The following is a 22383-nucleotide window of genomic DNA, read 5'->3' on the forward strand; positions in this document are numbered from 1 at the left end:
CACGCGCGGTCGGGTGAACGGCTGAAACACGGGAGGCATAGCTTTTCGAGCGCATCGAATTCCGCCGTCGAGATCGAATTAAATCGACAAACCGGCGACGTCTGCTCGCGACGCGAAAACGTATTGTATTTTGACGAATGGTATTCCTATGTTGCGAGCCCACGCACCATCATCCCGCGCGAACGCCGCAATAAAACGACGAGGAATAAACATTGAATCGATCAAGAGGGAAAGGCACCATTTTCATACTCACATCTCACATCAGACGGTTCACGTGTCGGAGTCATTTATCACAAGTGGCGCTCGTGCATTCACCGCGCGCGCGAGATATACCGACAAGAAAAGTCATAAGTCTTCCTTCATCGGCTTAATCGCATCTTTCGTGCTATAACTGAAACGCTAGCGCGCGGGCGCTACCATTTTTCCGCGGAATTATCACGATATCGAATGGAATGCGACGCGCGAAAAGCGGGGTGGGGGAGGACGGGAGGAAAGGGCGAAACAAGGGTGAGTGATTCGGAGGGTGAGTCGCCGCTCGGCAACCGAATGTTTGCACGTCCGTCCTAACAAGAACGTACGACTTGTTTTGATTCACTGTCGGTGGTTGAACAACGGGCAAACCCAAACCGAAATAGGAATGCTCCGTGCGGTTCGAGCCCCGAGAGCTCGGCGGAAGCTCCGTGTTACAGGCTCGTAAAAAGCGGCCGACAGGGCGGAATTAAAGGAGTGACTACAAAAGCGTGGTCCGACATGATACTCCGATAATTTTGTAGCCTCGCGCGCGTTCCTAGGAGGGCGGCGACAGAAAAAGAAAGGAAACATCACGGTGGAACAAAGTCGCACAGACCGCACGGTGGTGCCGACGCCGGTGTAACCGGATGCCTTACCCGTGCTGGCCGCCGGCCAACCCTCGTAAATCCCAAATTACAGGATGAAAGTACAGATTTCGTCTGTTCGCGTCCACTGCGGGAATTCTAGGCTCTTTAACAAAAAATCCGGTCACCGCTCATCGGCGTCGCCGATTAGTTTCGTTTTCGCGATCGATTCACGGCTGCGAAAATCTGTGGAACTCGATACAACCATTATCGTGTTATATCTTATACCATGTATTAGTAGCTTCTATCTTTTCCAATAAAATTATCGCGAATCTGCCGTTTTTCATTTTAGTCAGATAATACATCGCTTTTAAGCGTCCATTATAGTCTTTAATCTTTATGCGCATTAATAAAAAGCACTGTTACAGTAATGTAATTCGTTAGCTTCGCTATAACAGGGAGTAATCAATTAAACTTGCCAGGTTTACTTGGAAAATTATAAAATCAGGTTATCTCGGGGAACAAAATGTGTAAAGACCGCGTAAATAACAGTCATAAATCTCCGAGTATTATTTCCAAAATTTCGTACAATTACTCTGATTATTTCATTACTCGCAGTTAATGTCATCGAGGAATTATATTTGTATTTCCATCAAGCGATTCATTTTGAAAAATATCCCTCATTACACTGGCAGCGAGAGTGAGTGAGTGACAGAAAAACAGAGAAGAGAGAGAAATAAAGCGCGAGTAGTATTTCGGTAGCGAATCTTTGACAAGAAGTTTTGACGGGAAACAAAATCGGAATGGCTACGCTCGACTTGAGTCACCGCATCTAAACAGGAAGAAGGTGAAACAGATGCCGAGGGGATGACGGGGCAAAGGAGGAATGAGCTTTTCGACTGTACATCAAGCGGAGCGAAAACATAGGAACGCGTTGAAATGATCTAAAGGGCAGGCTTCCGTTTGAGTTAAGCTCACAAATTCGCCTCCAGGTCGGCGAAGAAGAGAAAAGCCAAGGGATGGGGTAGGATGGAGAAGTGTACCGCTCTTCAGCGTGGGGTGACACAAAGGAGGAGCCTTCTAGTGCTAGTGGTTGAAAAAGGGCTCTGAAGGCACCAACGGCCATTATACCGAGGCGATACATCGCGAACGTACTTCCACCCTCCACTGTCTGTTTCTTCCGAATCGCCTGCGGATAACAGCGGAGAATCCTAGTAGATCCCGGTGTGAGGCTCTCCGAATAGATGAGAGAGAGAGCCCCCATGTACTTGTATAACCACGGGTACGATTGAAGAAAAAGACCAAGTACCGCGAGGCAGATAACACTAAAGCCAATAGCGTATCGCCAATATGAATTTACGCTCGGGTAATAAAATTGTGATAAAATGCCGCGAAAGTTATATGCATGCAATCACATTATTCAATATATATTCAAGAGGTACGGAAAGAAAAAAGTATATCTTTTCATCTTCTTATTACCATGTAGCAAATAATCTTGAAGGGATACGACGAGAGCGTTTGGAATTTCTCTTTCGTATTAAGCGAATCTTTCCAGAATTGCCAAATCAGACGCAAGATGAAAAGCAAATAGATAGAGATACCTCATATGTACTCCTGGCTGAGAACACGATTGTTAATATAGCAATTCATGTATAATCCCTTTCGAGCACCAAAAGTTAATAGGGAACACGGATTACCGATTACCGGCGTCGACGACAACCATTATTCCTCAATCGAATGACGGAATAGTCAATGTATCGAGAGCAACAGGATACATTATGGACGCGTCTCTCGCCCCTGACGCCACGCTCATATCCATTATTGTTATTTCCGCTTGATAATTTCATTTCACACGTGATCTCGCGTCGGCGCGGCGGGAAGATGCCGGGGAGACGCGGTATCAGGCTTCAACATCGTACATTCCGACATCTTCGAGGGAAAGCTCGATAATACCGCGCAAAGGAGCCGCTAAGAAACATTCTGAAGATATATCAGTCGACGTTCGGAGCCCGGATAGAATGGCGGCTTTAAAACTCGATGTTCTCTCCCCTCCTCTTTAGTTCTACCCTAGACAGTCCCGTCCTCCTTTTCAGACAGATACCTACGATAACCTGCTGCTCCTGGATTCGACATTATAATGGGCATCGTAGGCGTTCCATTTCCGTTGCTCTTAGAAAACCTCGTCTTTCTTCTGAAGAAGACGACGCTTTCCTTTACATCGTACCTCGGTCGCCCTTTTCCCGTTTCATTCGACGAGGCGTTTTCCATGCAAGATACAAAACTTTTATAGTTATACATCGACAGATATTTGAAGAAATTTATGTCATTAAGTCGTATAACACGAATGATATTTTAAACTATGGGTAAGATGGGTACGACGGAAACGATATCGTTAAAATATGCGTTCTGCAGATTGCTTGATTATACATAACATTATATAATTATGTGAATGACAAATAGATCAGCAGAAGGAAATATCACAGAAATTTTGAACATTTCCAGCTACGTTATTCACGCACGAAAGTTTCGCCCGCGAAGGCGTGGCGCGTGCATTTTTCTTGATTCCTGCCTTCCGCTGTAAGGAAAGCTCGCTTCAATATACATATATGTTCTCATTTACCTTTGGTCTTTTTGTTCTCTATTCTCCCTGCCTTTTCTGTTCTTTTCAGCGGAGATATAAAAAGAAGGAACTCTTTCCTCGAAGTTTATTTCTATAATTCTCTATAAAAAAGTGTAACTTCAGGGAACCGTTATTGACGACCAACGTAACGAAGGAAATTGAAGTCGTTCCTGGATGGATAGTTCTTGCAATGAGGTTAGTTAAATCTTCAGCCTCCGATGGTATGTAAATTCCCGCAATTGGCTTTAACTGACTATGGTTCGCGTTCGATATGTAGATTTCGTTTAACCTCTTGGAGTATGAATTATGTTCCAGCGATAAGAGCGCCCGCGGTTTGATACTCCACCAAGATTATATAAAGACGATAAGACCGGAAGTTTGTTGACTTAAATATAACTTTTGTACTAATTCAATGACGTCATAAATACGCGAACAGGTAAATTAATAATCACAGCTTTTCCATTGATAATAATCTTGTTACCGAAAATAATTCATTTAAATATAATTATAATATCAGCAAAATAATACCTCCTTTTTAATGTATAAATATTAAATATTAACCAAATTTTGTAATAATTAACATTTTTTATTCACAGAGAACTGTCTTGGCAACCGCCACACCAAATATGGCAGTTTTGTTCGGCACGTGTAAGACAAAGTTCACGCGACCAAATGAATTCTGCAACGTGGTGCATTTTGCAGCAGCCTGATTTCCAGTCACTCGTTATATCACAGCTTTCTTCCGTGTCAAGAATATTCCAGACGTACACAGCATCTAAGGTTACAGTACCTGGCCCCCATTGAGAAAAACAAAATAGAGTTTTTCTTTATGTCACAAAAGGGTAATATGGAGAACGTATACTTATCAAAGTATAATTGTGAAAATTTTCTCCTTTCCTTTTTTCTTTTACTATGAGATTATATTTTACCTGTAATGTACGTTATAAGCTTTCCGACATTGTAAGATGTAAATGTTTCGCAATGCTACGATTATAATTTTTCCCCGTTTTACACTATAGTTAATTATCGTACGATCATCTGTTTTCATTCTCTATGTGATTTTTGCGTTATATTCTGTGAGGCGCTATTTTACCAATATAAACTATAGCTACAGCTGTAATTATATAATTATATTTAAGGCAATTCAAATTGTGTGATTTGAGATGATATCTCATAGTGTTACTGTTCCCGTGATAGTCCCTTGTATGTAAATACGATTGAATTCCGCAAAATGAGGCTGAATTTACATTTGATAGATAGAATGAGTTTGCTCGCATAAAGAAAAAGTTTATTTTAGTACATTTGTTTAAATGATTTTCTGTTAACATTAAATACAGGTATTCTCCGGCATCTGTATATTGCTATTGTGGTTATTTATTTCCGCGAGAGCAAACACACTACTCATAATCGTACATGCATGGGAACATGAATTACATTCAATATGTCATATAGCGGGTGTGCAATTAGCGCGAAATAGAATATATGCTTGAATTGTTGTGGTACGCGCTTACGCAAATTTTTCGATAGTTATAATCAACCTTCGTCATGAATATTAAGAACGGAAGGTTGAAATAAAATTAAATTTTGCTTGCGGCGTTTCTAAATTAAATAATGAATATCTCTAGAGCAGATCACCTCATATTCGCTTCTTATTTTTTATCCGTCTTCGCGGTTTCTTCGTGACGAATTAAAATTTTTCTCTCGTTCTCTGTTTTGCGCTTGATTTAATATTATTATTATGATTAGTTCGTGAAATTTTATCGCTGCCTATTTGCGTTTCCATTTTATTGTCTCTCGAAAAAAACAAAAATATTTTCAAAATTGGTTATCGTGAAGAAGTTTATACAGTGAATATATACACAAATCAATCCGAGGAGCATTTCATATAATATGTAATGATTTATTAAAAAGAAATAAACTAAATGTTTAATTTAAAAATAGCAATTTTTTTGATTGGTTATAATCAACGTTTATTTTAGACTGCAGAGGAAACAGCAGTCCAATGGCAACAGCCAAACCAAATATAATGGCTTTCCAATACATCAAATTCTGCACCGTAGTACATTTTTTAGTGGCGTGATTTCCAGTTGCACGCTATAACTTAGCTTTGCGATTCGTGTCGAGAATATTTTAGACGTATGCGACACTTTGAACTGCAACACGTTATTCAAGAATTTGTTTCAAGGAACGCGACGTTAAATATCAACGTCGCGCATAACAAAACACATCGTGGCAAATTATAAATCGCAATCTCACGCGCGCCGCGATCAGGCACACTTAGCCGTGCGTACATCAACGTCAGTTAAGCAAGAATGAGGAGAGTAACGGAGGCCCCCGAATCCGCGAAGGGTGACAAGTTCGGTTTCAGCCTCGTGCTATAATTTGTGACTGATAATGTCACTCCCCCGGTGGAATCAACTTGTTAACCCACCCCAGTCCCCCTCAAATGGATCATCCATACTAGAATTATAGTGTTATATATATATAGCGTGTCGTAAACCTATTCCAAGCTCGCAAAGATTACGCTATACGTATACTCAATAATGTAAAGAAGCACGGTAAATTCTTATCCGAGGTATATTGTGAAAGATACATCCGAGGTATACATCCGAAAGAAATTCGCTTGAAAAAATTTCTAATTTTTTTTTTCAGGTTTTTCTTATTCTGATTTTTATTTTTTTTATGCATACTATTTTTATTCGTCTTCATTAAAATGGCACGTCTTCGAGAATCTATCCTAAAATCTCGAATAAAATTCTATTCTCGCGGCACGACATTCTATTTTCAAGCTACATACGTCTATTAATATTTTTCCACTTTCCAGGATTGCAATTTAATCAATAATAAAATCTCCGCGAATACAAATTGTTCGCTACAGGAGAAAGCTTCTATTATTGCGATATATATGAGAGATGTCCGAGAAGATTTATATTACTTGACACCGCAGACGCGCGCGCTGTTTAGCTTTAAAGTATATTATACTATTACTATTACATTTTACACTATTAACCCCTTGATACACAAAACAGTCAAAGTATGCGATGACAAATGCTCACGAAGGAAAAGAGGCCTCAATTCTTCAATAAAAAATAAATTCACTCAGATAATATGTCTTTTTTAAGAGTGGATATCTTTCTAAATTTCTCCATTAGATATTATTTCTCACAAAGATATTCGCACTAAAATTCTGTAGAACATAGAATTCCCGATATACATTCACGTGTTTCGCAAACGGATCACCTAGGTAATTAGCAGCTGGGTTAATTTGTGCCTGTGTGCGTATTGAGGAATTAGCTTAAGGGGTAGACCACGAATAATTGTTAGTTGAATTACAGTGCTATTCTACTGAGCGAACTTTCTGAGGTCGAGCAAACCAACTTTGAAAAGCACGTCGGTTACGTTGCTGAATATACGCGCGTCGCGTTTCTCGTCAAATGAAATAGTTCAACAAGTATTTTATTTGTCAGGTAACGCAACAAATATAAAATGAAACACGAGTGTCTAACAATAACACAATTATATGAGCGTAAATTATTCTCAACAAAAAAAAAAGTAATTCTGTTCGGAAATTAAAGTGCATACTCATATCACTCCACAGTAACAAGATTGCTTCCAGAATCAGAATGATTGTTACACGCAAGAATATAACGTGCAAACAAATTAGACAATTTGTAGATTATCGCAGATATATTCTTATGTGATTCCATAAATACAAAATATTTCTCGAAGCTCTCGTTAAGATTTTTCGATCATCATCACTTTGAATCTGTTTATTTGTTTCTAACGATACTGTAGATAAACATATAGGCGCAACATGAAGACGCTCGACGAAATAGAGAGATTACTTTTTTTGATGAAATCTCGAGCTAACGCATCTCGTAACCACGTACCATTACAGATGATGATGCTATACATCCAAGGCGAAGAAGTGGCATCATCCAGTTATTTTCCATAAAAAAGAGAAACTGTATTTACGAGCGGCGTATAACCATAAAGGCTCAGTATCAGTTGAAACATTCTTTTTCTCGCCGAGGCGAGAGAGAGAACGGCCCAGGAGCGAAATTTCCAGCTTTTCGACCATCCTGCTAAGCTAAACGCGACTGAATATGGCTCGCACGAAGAATATTCGTTGGTAATTGGCAGTTTCGTCGATTGCTATTAGTACGAGCGATTATACGTTTGGAGAAGGAGTTAAGTGCACGAGAGAGATGATTGGAGCACATGTCCGTCCGACAGGAATATTACCATAACGACGACAATCGTCTCTAGCCAAAGCAATTACCGCGCGCAAGTTATGGCCGCGTGATACGGTGGATGTACACGTGAGGTCGAAAGCCCCGTACCTACTGGAGATTATTGATCATCGATCGGGGGAGAGGTCGGAGTGGCCGGGCGTCTCCGGCCGAATCCGCAAGAACGTCCTACGCTATACAGAAAGTTATTACCCGAGGCGTTCGTTACGAAAATTAGATTGTACGTGTATTTGATCGAGCGGATAATCTATTGATCGGCGTTTATTCTCGGCCTCAACGCCGCGAAAGGCTCTCCAGTTAAATCGATAAAATCAAACTGCAGCCGTCGGTGCGAGTCGAAAATAGACACTTTTAGAATCCACTTTAATATGAATAATTTTCGATTCGTTATATCTTTAGAAGTTTAATTTCTGCGAAATCTTAATTTCATTCTCCTTATCTAATTCCAAAGAAATGACTATTAATTCCTCGACATTTTCGTCGACACAAATCGACTGCAAATGTCACCGAGGCATGAAGTAACTCATCTATTTTCGGGGACACCGTGTGTATCCACTGTACATGTAAATAGGCACATGCACAGATCAATATCTCAGGAGAATGCATTCTCGCCCTTCGGGCGAACGGAGCGCGGAGGGGAGGAGAAGGAGGAGAGGGAAGAGGATGTGTCCTATCTGTTAAACGTCTTTTCTCAGTCGACGTGGCTCACCCCTCTCCGTCTTTAGTCTTAATCCTTCCGCGGCGCAAACAGGGGTAAGAGACGCTTATACATCCTGTTAAACCGCATTCAGGCGTCGGCGGTTAAGGCGGGCGGAATTATTGCTGCGAATTAGCTCCCCCTTGCCGTAAACTTCTTCCGACACCCAGCCGTCGCCTCGGCGGAAGGAACTTGCGGGCGAAGATAATAACGTTAATGCTGCAACGTGCAGGAGGAGAGATACGAATTAATACGCCGCGCGAATACCGCCGCTGCATTTTTCGCGTCGGCACGTTTCATTTCGCGGAAGTGAACGACTTCCTCGCGCATGCATCGCGCGGTTTACTTACGTTTCGCAAGTGACGCACTCTCTTAAATTGAATCGATGAAAATCTCGCTGATTGAAACAGAGTAACATGGAATTTCATTGAGGAGTGAATAAGTGTCTCATTTGTCTTAAGTGCAAACATTAACACTCTCTTTCCGTCTTGTACTATTTCATTACGGGTAGTAGAATATTTGCAAGATGTAACTTTTAAAGCTTTCTCTATTTGTTTCGGATTACTAATCTGAGATAATTTTTGATTGTAAATTATAGACTATAGCTATAATTATTATAGATTGATAGTATATTATTGATTATATATATTATTGGATATTATATATTATTGATTACAGATAATGGATTTGCTAATTACTTTGGATTGCTAATTAATAGCGAGATATCCTCGTACCTGTGGAATGAAATCCGTAATTAGTGTCCAAACTCAGGTTCATATAATACACTTTTTATGCTGTCAAAAGCTTACTGTTCGCAACCACTATTTCCAGCAACTTAATATCGTTAATTGAAACGGTTTATTATTGATTATTTCTTCAATGAGATCTCATTTATTTCTAGTGTTATACTTATAACTGTAATCCTATAACTAGTGATTATTCCCAACTTTTCGATAATAATAGAATGTTTGAAAGAGAGAGAGAGAGAGAGAGAGAGAGAGAGAGAGAGAGAGAGAGAAAGAGAGAGAGAGAGAGAGAGTGCGAACTGTACATGAAGGGAAATATAACAACAATAATATCGCAACACGACGCATAATTAGCGAACAGAGCTCGTACTACCTATACAGTATATACATATATCTATTTACATTCGCGATATACGCATCCAGCGAGCTCGCGGTTTCTACATATTATTTGTCGCCTTTAATTTATACACATTGTCTCATTGGGCGCATTTTATGACGCGCTATCGAAACTCAACATCGTTGTTCGTTGCGTACTTGCACTGAATACACAAAAATTACTCTCGCGCAGGATTTTTCTGATGGGTAATATCACATAAATCACATACATAAACCTGAGCTCGTGCAGCCGCGATATATAAGCCGGTGCGTTATCATAGCTCTGGAAGAGAGGAAAACGATAAATCAGGACGAGTGGGTAAAAGGACCGTTCGTAATTTCGTTCGATGTCCAGGCGGGAAGAAGAGCCGAAGGATGAGAGGGGGGAGGGAAAGGGAGCAAACGCGGCGTTTCGGTCCATCGTCCGTCCGCTATCCTGCGGTCTCGGGGGTTAATACCGCGCGCGTCCCTCTCCAGACTCGTAGGAATTTCATGGGACGGCGCGAATCGAGCGTGCGTCGCGCGCCATCGAGCACGAAGTATCGAGACGCCCGGAATACGGAGAAAGGGAACGTATTAGAAGAGATGGACGCTCGAGGCCCGGAAGAGTCGCGATCCGTCTAACAGCGACGTATAGGTCGTAGCCGGTACACGCGATCGGGTGGATATATAAATCAAAATTGGCAGGTTTGGAATTGCGACGCTTCGCGGAAGAGAAAGGCCGATGGGTTGCGAGAGGGGGGGAGGGCGAAAGTGAGACGGGGAAGAGAACGCATCGTCGCGGTATGCGGGAGGAGAGCAAGGAAGCGAGGACGAGTATGGTAGGCAGTAAATCTCGAGAGGATCGTCGAAAGGTGCGAGAAAAGAGTGTCGGGGAAGGTGGAACGGTGGGCGAAGGGATAGGAGAGGCGAGCGAAGGTGTAGCCGCCGGAACGACAACGAGATGGGGTAGAATGCCACGGGTAAGTGCGGCACGTTGCGGCTAAACCGAGAAATCGACGTCGAGAGATCTTCGAAAGGAAAGACGGGGACGGGAAACGAGAAGGGGGGGAGGGTGATGGTGGTGTTGGTGCGGTTGAAGTCGTGTAACATCTGAGGAAGATTTAGCGTCATCGCTTGTCTTACATGTTTAATGCCGGAGTGTTTTACGCTCTCCTCGATGACGCGACGTGACGCGACGCATTCCCAATCCGCCCGCCGATTGCGGAGACAGCGAAAAAAAAAAACGCAACTTTTATACGGAGACGCGCGCGTCTAAAGCGGAGCGAGCTCTCCCCGGGCTGGTCACGAATTTATGGCGGGGACAGAAACCTCCTATCTCGCGTTGTGTTCCCTATATATCTGACCGTTATTATTATTTTATTACGGAGCTATGTCCCCGTTTTGTATATAAATATATATATACAGAGCGACGACGCGGCGCTATTACACGAGGCATTACGTAATTGGTTTTAAACTTCGCATGCGCTCCCGTTAATCACCTCTCCATATCCATATCCATGCATTGCTTCGCAAGCTTTTTCTGCGAGTAATAAACGCCGTGATAAAAATATATTATTTCAGCATACATTTGTATTTAAGCTCCGATTATTTCAATGTTTTCACTCTCGATATTTGCACTCTCTTGTTTATTATTTTAAGCATATTAAAATATGTAAACGATACACGATATGCTTAAATAACGACTAATTTTTGGTAATAACAATTTCCATATAGCTCGCACCGTTTGTATGGGGAGAGTGAGTGTGTACTTTTCTCTCGAGTTACCGATTTCCGAAGAAAATCGCTTCATTCACGACAATTTCACGGGGAGCTCGACGGAGCCGCCGTATTTCCCGGCGAGGAGAAAGCGTCTCGCATCCGTCGGCATCGTCGTCGCACCGCGCTTATGCGAAATTATTCGCGATGGAACGCGCGAACGAGGAACGGAGTGCAATCGGACGCACAAAGAAAACCCATTAAGATCGCGAGGCGAGCTTTCTATTAAGCTTCCGACAAGAGGTGGGCATTGAAATAAATCGAGCGTTAGAACGTGCTGGGAATTTTAACCGACGACGAGGAGAAGATTCCATCCTCCGTCGAAATCGCTTAATTTTTCTCCGCAACACAGGAAATGGCCGTTCTAACAACTGTTTCCTGGCGACCACTGCGGCGACGGCGGCAGCGGCGGTGGCGGCGGGGACGTCGTCGCCGAAGAGGACGACAAATCGCGTAATTTCCCGGCGCGATTTGGCTCTCAGCATCCGGGGGCCGTTCTTTACCGTTGATATCCGACCCGCCGGGCATCTGATCCTAAGGACACGCGAGTCAGAACTTAAATCTGGCAGGCAAATGAACGACGAGCATAAATCCCGTACGTAGCGCACGTGCCGGAAATGCCGCGAATATATTTCGCGTCAGGGACGGGCACGCTTGCCGTCGCCCGTCGCGTCGTTCGTCCGGGGCGAATAAGAGAACGTATTCATAATAATTAACGCAGATAAATCTAAAATAAAATTGGCCGTTATGACACCTGAAGCGTGATAATTTGTCCGAAATGAGATCTCAAATCGTTTTGTCAAGTCGTTAAAAAAGTTGAAATTTATTGTACTTAAAAAAAGTTAAAAGAAAAAAAAATAATTTTTTTGCGAATTCATCGTGCAAATTTGTTCCATCTTGCTGAGTAGGACACCGTTTATTTTATTTGCGTTATACGTTCGTTGATTAAATCATTAAAATGATTATCGTTTAAAAATTCAAACTCAATATCTGTAAAATTAAACGGAAAATTTACAGTTCGTTACTTTTCGATTTGTTGATTACTGCAATTAGCAATATCAATGCAATTTTCACGCGCAAAGATTTATAATTAACCATCGATGATCGGTGAAAATCAACGCACGCTAAAAATGAGAAAGAACATGACATATTGCTGGTTAAAAATGCGTTTTGTCTACTAAGATGTACCTTGAGAAGGATAATGTTTTAATGATTACGTGCAGCGCGCAAGTAAGTAGATTTTATGACATGAAAAACGAGCAAATGTAAATTAAAGATCATTAAGCAGAACTTGCGATGCAAATGTACATTCGCGTTTGAGTGTGGACATGCATTTGCATTTGGATTAAATCTTCATTGCATTCGGCAATGGCAGAAATATTCATACATTAAGTGGTACGTACTTTGCGTTATCTTTTCAAGTCAGTGCCATAAAATTAATATTTTCCAGTAAAAACCCCGAATGACTCAAATATATGAAACGTTAAATAGAATTAATCGTAACGGAACACAAAATCGTGTCCCGTGATAAGAAAGAGAGCAAACGAAACCGGGCATATTTGAGTTTTTTTTAACGCGTAACTCATTATAATGCACGATTCAAAAACTATATCCATTCTAAATGAAGGATATTGCGTAGATTGTGAATATTTTTCTCTTGGCCGACTGCGCAATACCATAAAAAATGCTAAGATAAAATTTGACAATAAACTACAAAGCAATTCCCCAAAGTTCTTCCGTAAAACATTCTTTCACGTATTGTTTAACCGCAATAAATTTTAGTTTATAAATGACGCGCTTTTTCACACAATCCTATTAATTTCTTCATTTCTTGCACGCGCCTATAATATGTCCGAGTTTAAACGGCCTCGTATGTTTAAACGATTGGATGATTTTAATCAAATATATATTCTTTTTTTTTTAAATATCGCGAAATTGAGAAATGTTTCGTGAAACGTCTATATAAAAAATTGTCGCGTTTCAAATAAAGCGATTACCGAACTGATTGTGAGTGACGTAATTCGATGGATGATCGCGGAATTCTTAAAAGAATGCAGCTTACGCAGCGCTTCTCTTATTTACGTGATAACTCGCGAGTGAAAGGTCGGGGTATACAAAAGGGTCACCGTGAGACATTCACCAACTTTTGATGAAATGCGCACCTTAACTCCTCGCCTTTAATGAACATCCCGGGCAAGTGTGCTTTAATTACACCGGCCGATCTCCGCAGGCCTTAAAGTTTTAATGACAGCAGAGGAAAAAAGACCTCCGAAGATTACAGACCATTGCCTTGAAAGTTTGAAAGCGTGACACGCGGAACTTGGCTTATTTCTTATGTCGATTAAAAATCCGACATAGTAAAAGTAGTAGCTAAACAACAAGTAATAGGGTGCGAAAGCAAGCTTTACAGGCTCATCGATATAAGTCGATTAAAACTTTGTTAAAACAATGATATCTTTCTCGACGACGCGCTGTGCGGCGAAGATATCCGGCAAGTTTCAACTCGATCATAAATTTAGCGCGTCACTCGTTTGCATCCGTTTCATTATCGCGCCGTTCTTTTTCGTGTTTAATTAATGTGCGGCCTGTCTCGCGATTCCCATTACTATATAATCAATTAACGATAAGTGCTCTCACAATTCTCGGCCACCTTTTCCGCTTAGCGAAAAATAACTCCAAATAAATTATCGGAAAATGAGCTTTCCGTTTAACTTGCGCCAAGCGAAGATGCAGTTAAAACTCATTCGCTGTAAAAAGCTATAAAAACGTTGTGCCGATAGCACAAAAATCAAGTAAGTATTTGTCATCAGCAAAATAGCGCATAGCTCTAAATACCTAACCTGCGCTTGTTGGGAATAACTCGCCAAGAAGTACGTGATCTAACTAATTGACGTTAATCAATTACATCGAAGTAATTTATACAGTCCCGTGGTGCTTCGCGTGCGAACTGCCGTGAAATACGCCGAGCATGCTTTCAGAATAATGGAATTCGGTATGCACATAGAAAGGTAAATTTAGTTTTTTTTTCCAGCGTTTTACCGACGCTGCTCTAAGTTGATTCGATGAATGCGAAACACACAGTGTTCTTTTTTCCTTTTATCACGTACCGAGCCCGGGCCCGTACTGACCTTTGTTCAACGACACGTATATCCATCGATGATGCGACATCTGTGTGTCATCCGGGGGATAATTTCAATTCTTGAAAAGCAATATCGTCCGCATGCATCCGCTATGTAAAGCAGATAAAAAAAGATATTCATTCAATATCGCGCATCGGACTCTCTCAAAACAGACGAACTATACGTATATAGGTATACATACGTGATGCAGTCACTCTGAAAGGGTAATAACAGCAAACGACAGACGGACTGTTCGTTTCCGAGAAGAGACGTAACGCTGTAGTTTTATATCATGAATTAACGATTGCGTTCAGTTCCGAAACGAGGACGTTAACGGTGCGAAAGGCTATCCCACCAACGATTAAATAATTGTACACTTAAATTACGCAGAAATTAAATCGCGCTCCAAGCGGAATTCTATTTGACGAAAGAGAAAGATTCGACAGATTAACGCCTCATTAAAGATTCCGAGACAAATTATCGAAGTTGGCGTTCAATTATGCCCGAAGAAAAATAGCGTGCAAAAAAGTACAACGGGATGCGAAGTAAAGCGTGGTAGTAAGTGGAGATGTTCGCGAGCCCCGCTCCATTTAGAAAATTAAACATCGAACGGCATTGAACGACTCGGCGCGTATTAGTAGCGAAGGAAACCTCTCTAATGCTCTCTCTGTGATTGTACACACCGCGCGTAATAGCGCAGATCAATCGACCGTGTTGCTCTCGAATAATATTACAGTACAAATTGCACGTTTACAAACGTTCTAAGGACCTTCTCGATAGCATATCCCGCCGCAATTACATCCCTAAATAGCGGTAAAACGGAAGAAAAGCGACGCGTTATTCAAGGCAAGCCGGCACACCGCCGCCGCTTTGAAATTGCTCATATACGATACCGTAAATTAATTTTATTCTCATAATTAAAACCTTTCGCGGCGGAACGCAACGGTGGTGTGTGCATCCATCAGCAGAATTGCAAATTTAATCCCTCCTGCATGCATTCATTTTTTTTTCTACGGACGTTTGCAGTTTTGTGTAAAAAGATCCCAGGTTTTTCCCTGCGGAAAATACACTCAAGGAATACGCAATTATCTCTCTCGGGCCGCTTAAATAACGCTCGTCGTATTCTGTCGTAATATAATTATCTCTCCATTGTACTTTTATTTCTTCGTTTAATAACACGTAAGAAATTAATCTAATTGTGCGAACGGCAAGAATATCGCAAGAGTATAATCACCCAGCAAACGGCTCGCGCCGCGTCGTCCGGATACGATTTTGGAACAAAACACATTATTATAACGTAACGCATATTATATATATAGATATACGATATATTACACGGTTATAACGGTACTATCTCCTCGAGTTTTCAGCTATTTATACGGGCACCAGTCTTGTTCCAGTTCGCCGAACCCTTAGCCGGCAAAACTTCGGTAGTTGAGACCCGTTAATGCTTGACAACGAGCTTGACAAGTAGATCCGCGTAATATCCAGGGAGCGTCGCGCCGCTTGTAACCGCCCCGAGGCGTACTCCGCCACCTGGAAATGTAGCGCATACACGCGGGGGCCGCGGAAGCGTACCGATGGTGCCGGCAACACCAAAGCGTTGCAGTAATTCATTGAAATTACCTGTTTCAGGAGCACTCTGTTCCGCGCGGCGCAACAACAATGGTAAGGAATGCATAATGGAAGGAAGCGACGCCCCGGGGCGGTAAGGTTGCCGCTACCACCCGCGGGGAGTGAATTTTAACGCATGGGGACCCGCAAAGGGGAGACGCCGGCGGATGGGCGCCTGGAATCTGCGCGAAAATTCGCGCGCGACGCTACGCGACGCGGGGCGGCCGCTGTCTTACCACACGCTTGGCGCGCGAGACGGACTTGAACGTGACGGGAATCGTCGTCGACGGGGATAACGAGGGCTTTTACGTCGCGCGACGATACCCGCCGCCCGCGCCCGCACCGCCGCGTATGAATCTCGCGTTAATTACGGCGGATTTTGCCCGCGCGGGACATACTCCGATGTGAAGCTTTCGCAATTTGCCGTCTGTCTTGCTTTTAACGGCATATTCAGCGGCAAATGTCACAAGTTGTGCCGCCAGTACGTGAAGATGTTCAAAAAAGATACTCTCCGCAAAGCATTACTTTTCAAATACTCGGGGAATGATCTTCTTTTCTCGCAGCGGGGGCACATGGCGTACTACGTAAATCTTACATCAGATAGACAATGCGAAGCGCCTCATCTAACACGCTGTGCGTTCCATATCTCATATCTCTCGAGGTCGTTTCTGCCGTCTCGTGTCTGCTCGCACACGATAAAACCGCCTATCATGGAGAAACGAAGATTTGTGCTATTTCCCAGCGAGGAGATAAGCCGCGAACAAACCACTTCACGTACGTTCCGAGTAGCGTTACACGTGGAGCCGTCGCTAAGAGCATTGTTATTTTCCGTTATATCGTACTCGCGATGTCCCGGAACGATCGTAGCGACAACCCGATAACATCACGCGCTTGAGTGTAAAAAAACGCGAGTTAACTTTCATACCTCTCCGTGCGAAAGGAGAAATATCTCAAGCGTACGGTTTTCGTCGCGAGGAAAGGATTGCGGTTGATCGGACATACTCTGTACGTATCTACATTGTAACTGTTCATGTTCGTGAGAAAAATTCAACGAGCCGGGATATGGATTCATCGGCATACGCGATTGAATCGACACGGAATCCCAGAGTTCTCGAGATCTCCCTCCGAAAAGCGAAGACAAGCGGAAAGCCTGGGATACACGGCTACGACGGCGCGGCGGCGTAGAGAGGAAAGGAGTGAGAACGCGAGAAATTCCTCCAACTTTCAGCGGGGTCACCATCAGCAGCCATCTTTCGGCTACGCTGGTCGGAAAAGCCAATTCGGGGAAACTTGCTCGATTCGCCACCGACCGACACATGCCTCAAGAAATCCCACGTGTTTTCTCTCAACGCTCGCGCGTTCGCTTTTATCTTCTCTTTCTCTCTCTCTCTCGGACAATCTTTCTTCCCCCTTCCCCCGCCTGCCTTATTTCCTTTCCCTTTCCTGTCCCTTTCCACCGTTGCTCTCATTTCACCTGGAACCCATTCCCTCGCGTCCCTTTTCCACGCCGCTCACGACGTAGCTTTTCCAGACCTCTTCAGACTTCATGGATTCTTCAAAGCGGAGATACCGCTGGATTGTCAAAGTTTCAGGCGACTGGATATCCGGCGGAATCGCGGACGCCTTCTGTCTTTCGATCGTTTGATCTCTCAACGGAATGCAGATTACCGCTGGAAACCGGGACATTAATTACTAGGCAAACAAGACTGACACCTTAATAAACTCAGTCGCACCGGAAAGCTCGTAACGTCAATTTTATTCCGACCAACGACCGCCGAAATATTCGATGAGATAATAATAGCTTTGAAACTGACAGCGCACCGTTGAAATTCAATAGAAAACTCGTAGTTGTATTCTAAACTCGATAGAATGGCAGACCAAAAAGTAGTTTATCCCGGAGCTATTTCGGAACCACTTCCACAAACTTGATTCGCGAATCACTGATCCTCCGAAGCACGCTCGTTCGCTTAGCGTTTATTTCACGTTCTGGATGTTTGAGTAATAAAATGTCCAAAAATAAAACTGATAACCTACCAACAAGAGGAAAAATTGATAAAACATGAAAGTAACTACTCGCTAAATCGGAAGAATTATAAAATAAGTAGACAAGAGTATAGATAAGATAAAAGCGAATTCTATTCACTCTACTCTAATTTTATTTTCATTCTATATTCTATTCAGTGAAATACATTTAGTCGAAAAATGAAATAAATATTGGCAAACGAAAATTCGGTGACAAACATGGTCCATCATTCTGAATTTCTACTTAACACCGCGCGTTTAAGCAAAACTTAGATCGGTTGGAGCTCTTGAGAAAAAAAAATCCGTAAGTATACTTCTCAAAAGTCCATTCCTATCACAGTAAAAACCTATTCGCCGCGGAGACACCGTGTTTCCAGCATGATCACAACGGATGAGCCGTCCATATCGCCCTTTCGTGACGTGCACTGTGGAAACGAACGTGCGAAAGTACGTTTACCTAACTTTACGCTTCCGCGGACAATCTTCGCCGCGGAAAGTAAACCACATTTTACGATGAGAGAAGTCACAATTGTACTTTGCAGTCGAAAGAAAGAGACGAAGAAAACTTCGACTCGCAGCGGGATAAAAGCGTATACGGTAATGAGCTCTCATCGCGACGCGTCGACGTCGCATTGAGAGAGGAATCAATTATGGAGACATGCCAAAAGTCAGTCGCGCACGTTTCCCGTCGAACGCGACACGAAACGATGACTTCGTCTGTGCCGGTACTCGATTTCGAACGTGTAACTTTCGCCACTTCAAGCCACCTTGGTCGCCGCGAGTTCACGAGAAATCATTATCGATACTTCGGAAGTACCGTCCTCGTAATTTGCGCTTCGGTGCGGCTTTTCCCTTGAACGACGAACGAAAGACGCAACTTTTTTTTACGACTTTAAGCCGTCTAACACCGGCCGTTTTCGGAGATTACTCCTGATTTTAATAACCGGGCTTGAGGCGAGAGACTTTCGAGGCTTGTTGAACGTCTCCGTAGTTGAAAGTTGCGCGATGTCCTACGAAACTGCTTAAGGACTCGTTATTTTCAATGAGATTCTTTCTCGTTTTCCGGTGCCGTTGTTGTAGTTGTCGAGTCGGCAGCGACGACAACATTTGCACCGACGTAGCAACAACTTGGGAGCGAACCGGTGCCGGAGCCAATAGCCAAAGGATTTTCAGAAATGGTTACCGGCTTTATTGCCGGTAAGTTTTACGAAACTTTCCGCGAAGTGCGGAAAGGTACGCGGAGGAGAGATGTATTAACTTAGTCTCGAAAGGACGGACAAACGCGAAGATTGTACTCGCTTTTAATTAACAGAATTCTTCTTTATTGCACTACGTCGGCGCCGGAAGCGCTCTATCTTTCTGTTCTCCGGACGTATAATAATAGAGAATGAAATCGCGGACACATCAACTGAGAACGTGTTGAGCGACGCTCTAACGGATTAGATGTGAGGTTAAATTTAAAATCAGACGTGAAAAATAAATGTTAATTAAATCTTTCTCAAATGTCAAATATATCTAGGTAAAAAGATAATTCGAGATATTTTCGCGCATAATAACATTTCACGCATATGCTTTATGTTTCAAACGCGGTACAGGTTTATTGCAAATAAAAGATCGAGAAATGTTTTGATAAATTTAACTTAAATTTCATTTTAAATTAAATTAGCATTTTTTTTAATCTAAATTTTATTGAAAACTGTGCCATTGAAATTAATACCGCGGCAGGAAATGGTATACGAGATAACGTTAAATAATAAATTTATAATTAATATATTAAAGTAGAAGGTGATAAATGAAATACGTAAAGAAAATACATCGCGGTTGAAACTTGAAACGATTATACGTTCCTCGTAAAACTGCATACTGCACGTCATTCTCCATACATAAACAATCAAGGGATATCAGATACTTTTAAATGTGATAAATCGCGTGTACCCTATTCAAATTGATCGTAAATATTTAATGAGAAAAACATACGAGCAGGATAGGTACACATTAGGATGAAGCACAGGATGTCACGCAAGATCTGACCGATTGCTTTTACAAGATTCGTCGTTACAGATAGCACCTGGTTAATATTAGTTTTATGTTAGCGACGTCTGGCGCGACGGGGTGGATGTCCAATGAACATTGGTAAGTATCTAAGGGAACTACATAAATCCACGGGGTTATAATGGCTTTTCGATAAAGCCCGGTAAAGGTTGCTCCAAGTTCCATAAATCATGATATTCCCCGTGATACAATGTTCTCCCTCTCTCTCTTTCTCTTTTCCCCAGGAAAAAGTAAACAGCACACTCGGCATGCGCTCTCGCCCCGGTTCTCCCCTCCTTGACCGTAGGCGTGATAACTCGCACGAACATTGCGTTTTAAATATAAAACGCTTTACTACGCCCCGGTAATGAAGTGCAGTCTTATTAGACCGCTTTCTCTGCCCCTTCCCGTCGTACAATGAGATTTCGTTTTTGCAGCGTGACAAGCGCTCACATACGTGCGCGTTAAGGCGCGCGTGTGATCGTGCGATTGCACCCCTATTTATACTCGTATATTGTTTCCGCTTATCTACCGCGAGCGAGATTTTTGCAAGAGGGATGATTTATCGCTTTTGGAGCGCCGTAAAAACGGCGGTGGATCAACCGGACGCCGCGGATGAATGTATCGGCATAATCTCAAGGGGTTCGAGGCAAAAGACGGCGCACGTACTCCCTCGGCTTCTCATTAACAACCCTTATTTCATTAGACTCCCTCTTCTTGCCCGGCATCTATCCGGCTTTTACCACACCTCTCCGTTCTCTCCTTCTTTTACACTTCCTTAACTCCATCTGCTCCCCCTTGCTTTTCCGTCTAAAGCCATCCTGCACTTTCACGGGGCGAAGAACGCCTGATTTATTTCCTGTCGGCGGCCGAGTAATTTCGCCCGTTTGTCTCGCTAATTATTTGCCGCCGCGACTGCGTAAATAAGATCGACTATCATTGTCCGCGACGACGAACAAAACCGTCGCGAAAAATTGTCTTAAATAAAAGTAAAAAAATCGTCCCGTCTTTTAATCGAAATCCCGGTGTTCATCGTTGTTAAGCTGCGATGCTTCGATTAAACTTGGGATTTCGGTAATGCGCTCGTGACGATAACGGCAAAATTTCTTAATGGATATTACTACATTCATTAAGATAAAAATATATATATGTTCAATATATCTCATTTTTCAGTATATCTTCAGTATATCTCATTTAATACTTGCAAAATACACAAAAAAATGAATATTAGATTACCTCTCAAAAATCTTTATTCATCCGGTGCGTGTGAGCATCTCAAATACTTTTTTTTCTCTCCTTTTTCTTTCTTTCTCTTTTTTGATGTAATTTAATCTTATCTAACATAAATCTTTTTCCTCCATATAAATCCATAACTGTTTTTAAAATGAGTCTTTAAAAGTTTGTTTCATGACGTTTCTACATGTCGCGAAAAGGAACGCAAACATAAACTTGGGGAAAACTCGCGTTCACGCGAGAAGGCACGCAATATGAAAGAACGTCGATCTCGCTCCCGCCGTTCCACATGGCTTCATAATATATGCATTGAACGCACGTGTCTGACAGAGATTTTTCGTACGTCGAAGCAAGCGCGCGCTTCATCGATAAACGTTTCGCACGTTGAAAAGGGAATATTACGCCGAGACAGTGGTTTCCCGGGGACCTCTCTTATTCGCTCCAATTCTCCGCGATTTTGCGAAGATCTCCACCGTGAAAGTATTCCACTATCTCGGATATCGTCCTTATTTACATCTTTTAGGATCCGACTTACAATACCTGTCTGCTCACGGCTTCGACGTTATTCTCCATCTGTATATCTTTCATCTTGAGACTATAGTCATTTCGAGTGTCTCGTTCGTATAACGTCAAAAGGATCCGGATGCTGATAACAGAGAGAAAAAATCGAGAATCCAAATGGAATTTCGTGTGTACATATACACACATATGTAAGCTCTTGCGTATTTTTATAAGTTTTACCGTTCTCAATGATTAATCGAATGGCAACGGACTGTAAATTCGAAAGTTATTCTCAAATGCGTTAGTAGGTTATCTTACAAACCAAAAGTTTGTGCTTCCCTCGTTGCGCGTCGTATAAAACGAGGACAGCTAATTCTAAAAAAGCTTCTTTGCGGTCGATGAGGGTCGATAAATCCCTGCAGGTACCAAACTAAACTAATGTATCGGTAAGTTAAGCTAACCGTATTATATCTCGCGTAATTTATTTTCGCCGAAAGAGAGTAGTATCTTTCTCCTGATAGATATGTACAAACGTTGCTTCGCGTTCGTTTCACCGAGGCACGTGTTCCCTCCAGCAAAGGCACGAACTCCAAGCACAG

At 42.3% G+C, this 22383-nt stretch overlaps 1 protein-coding gene and 1 long non-coding RNA gene across 7 annotated transcripts in view; one reads left to right on the forward strand and one right to left on the reverse strand.

Annotated features, from left to right (window-relative positions):
• Positions 1 to 5303, forward strand: part of LOC143908063 (uncharacterized) — a 182088-nt gene extending 176785 nt beyond the window's left edge. The window contains exons 6-8 of the long non-coding RNA XR_013260028.1: positions 3485 to 3630; positions 3751 to 3871; positions 4032 to 5303. This is a non-coding gene — a long non-coding RNA (uncharacterized LOC143908063). The remainder of the gene's footprint in view (positions 1 to 3484; positions 3631 to 3750; positions 3872 to 4031) is intronic.
• LOC143908059 (synaptogenesis protein syg-1) overlaps positions 1 to 22383 on the reverse strand; it is a 356526-nt gene that overhangs the window by 91225 nt on the left and 242918 nt on the right. The gene's annotated exons all lie outside the window — the stretch shown is intronic.

The sequence above is a fragment of the Temnothorax americanus genome, unplaced genomic scaffold, assembly GCF_048541705.1.
Source record: "Temnothorax americanus isolate GAGA-0224 unplaced genomic scaffold, ASM4854170v1 Scaffold9, whole genome shotgun sequence".
In the NCBI taxonomy this organism is placed as follows: Eukaryota; Metazoa; Arthropoda; class Insecta; order Hymenoptera; family Formicidae; genus Temnothorax; species Temnothorax americanus.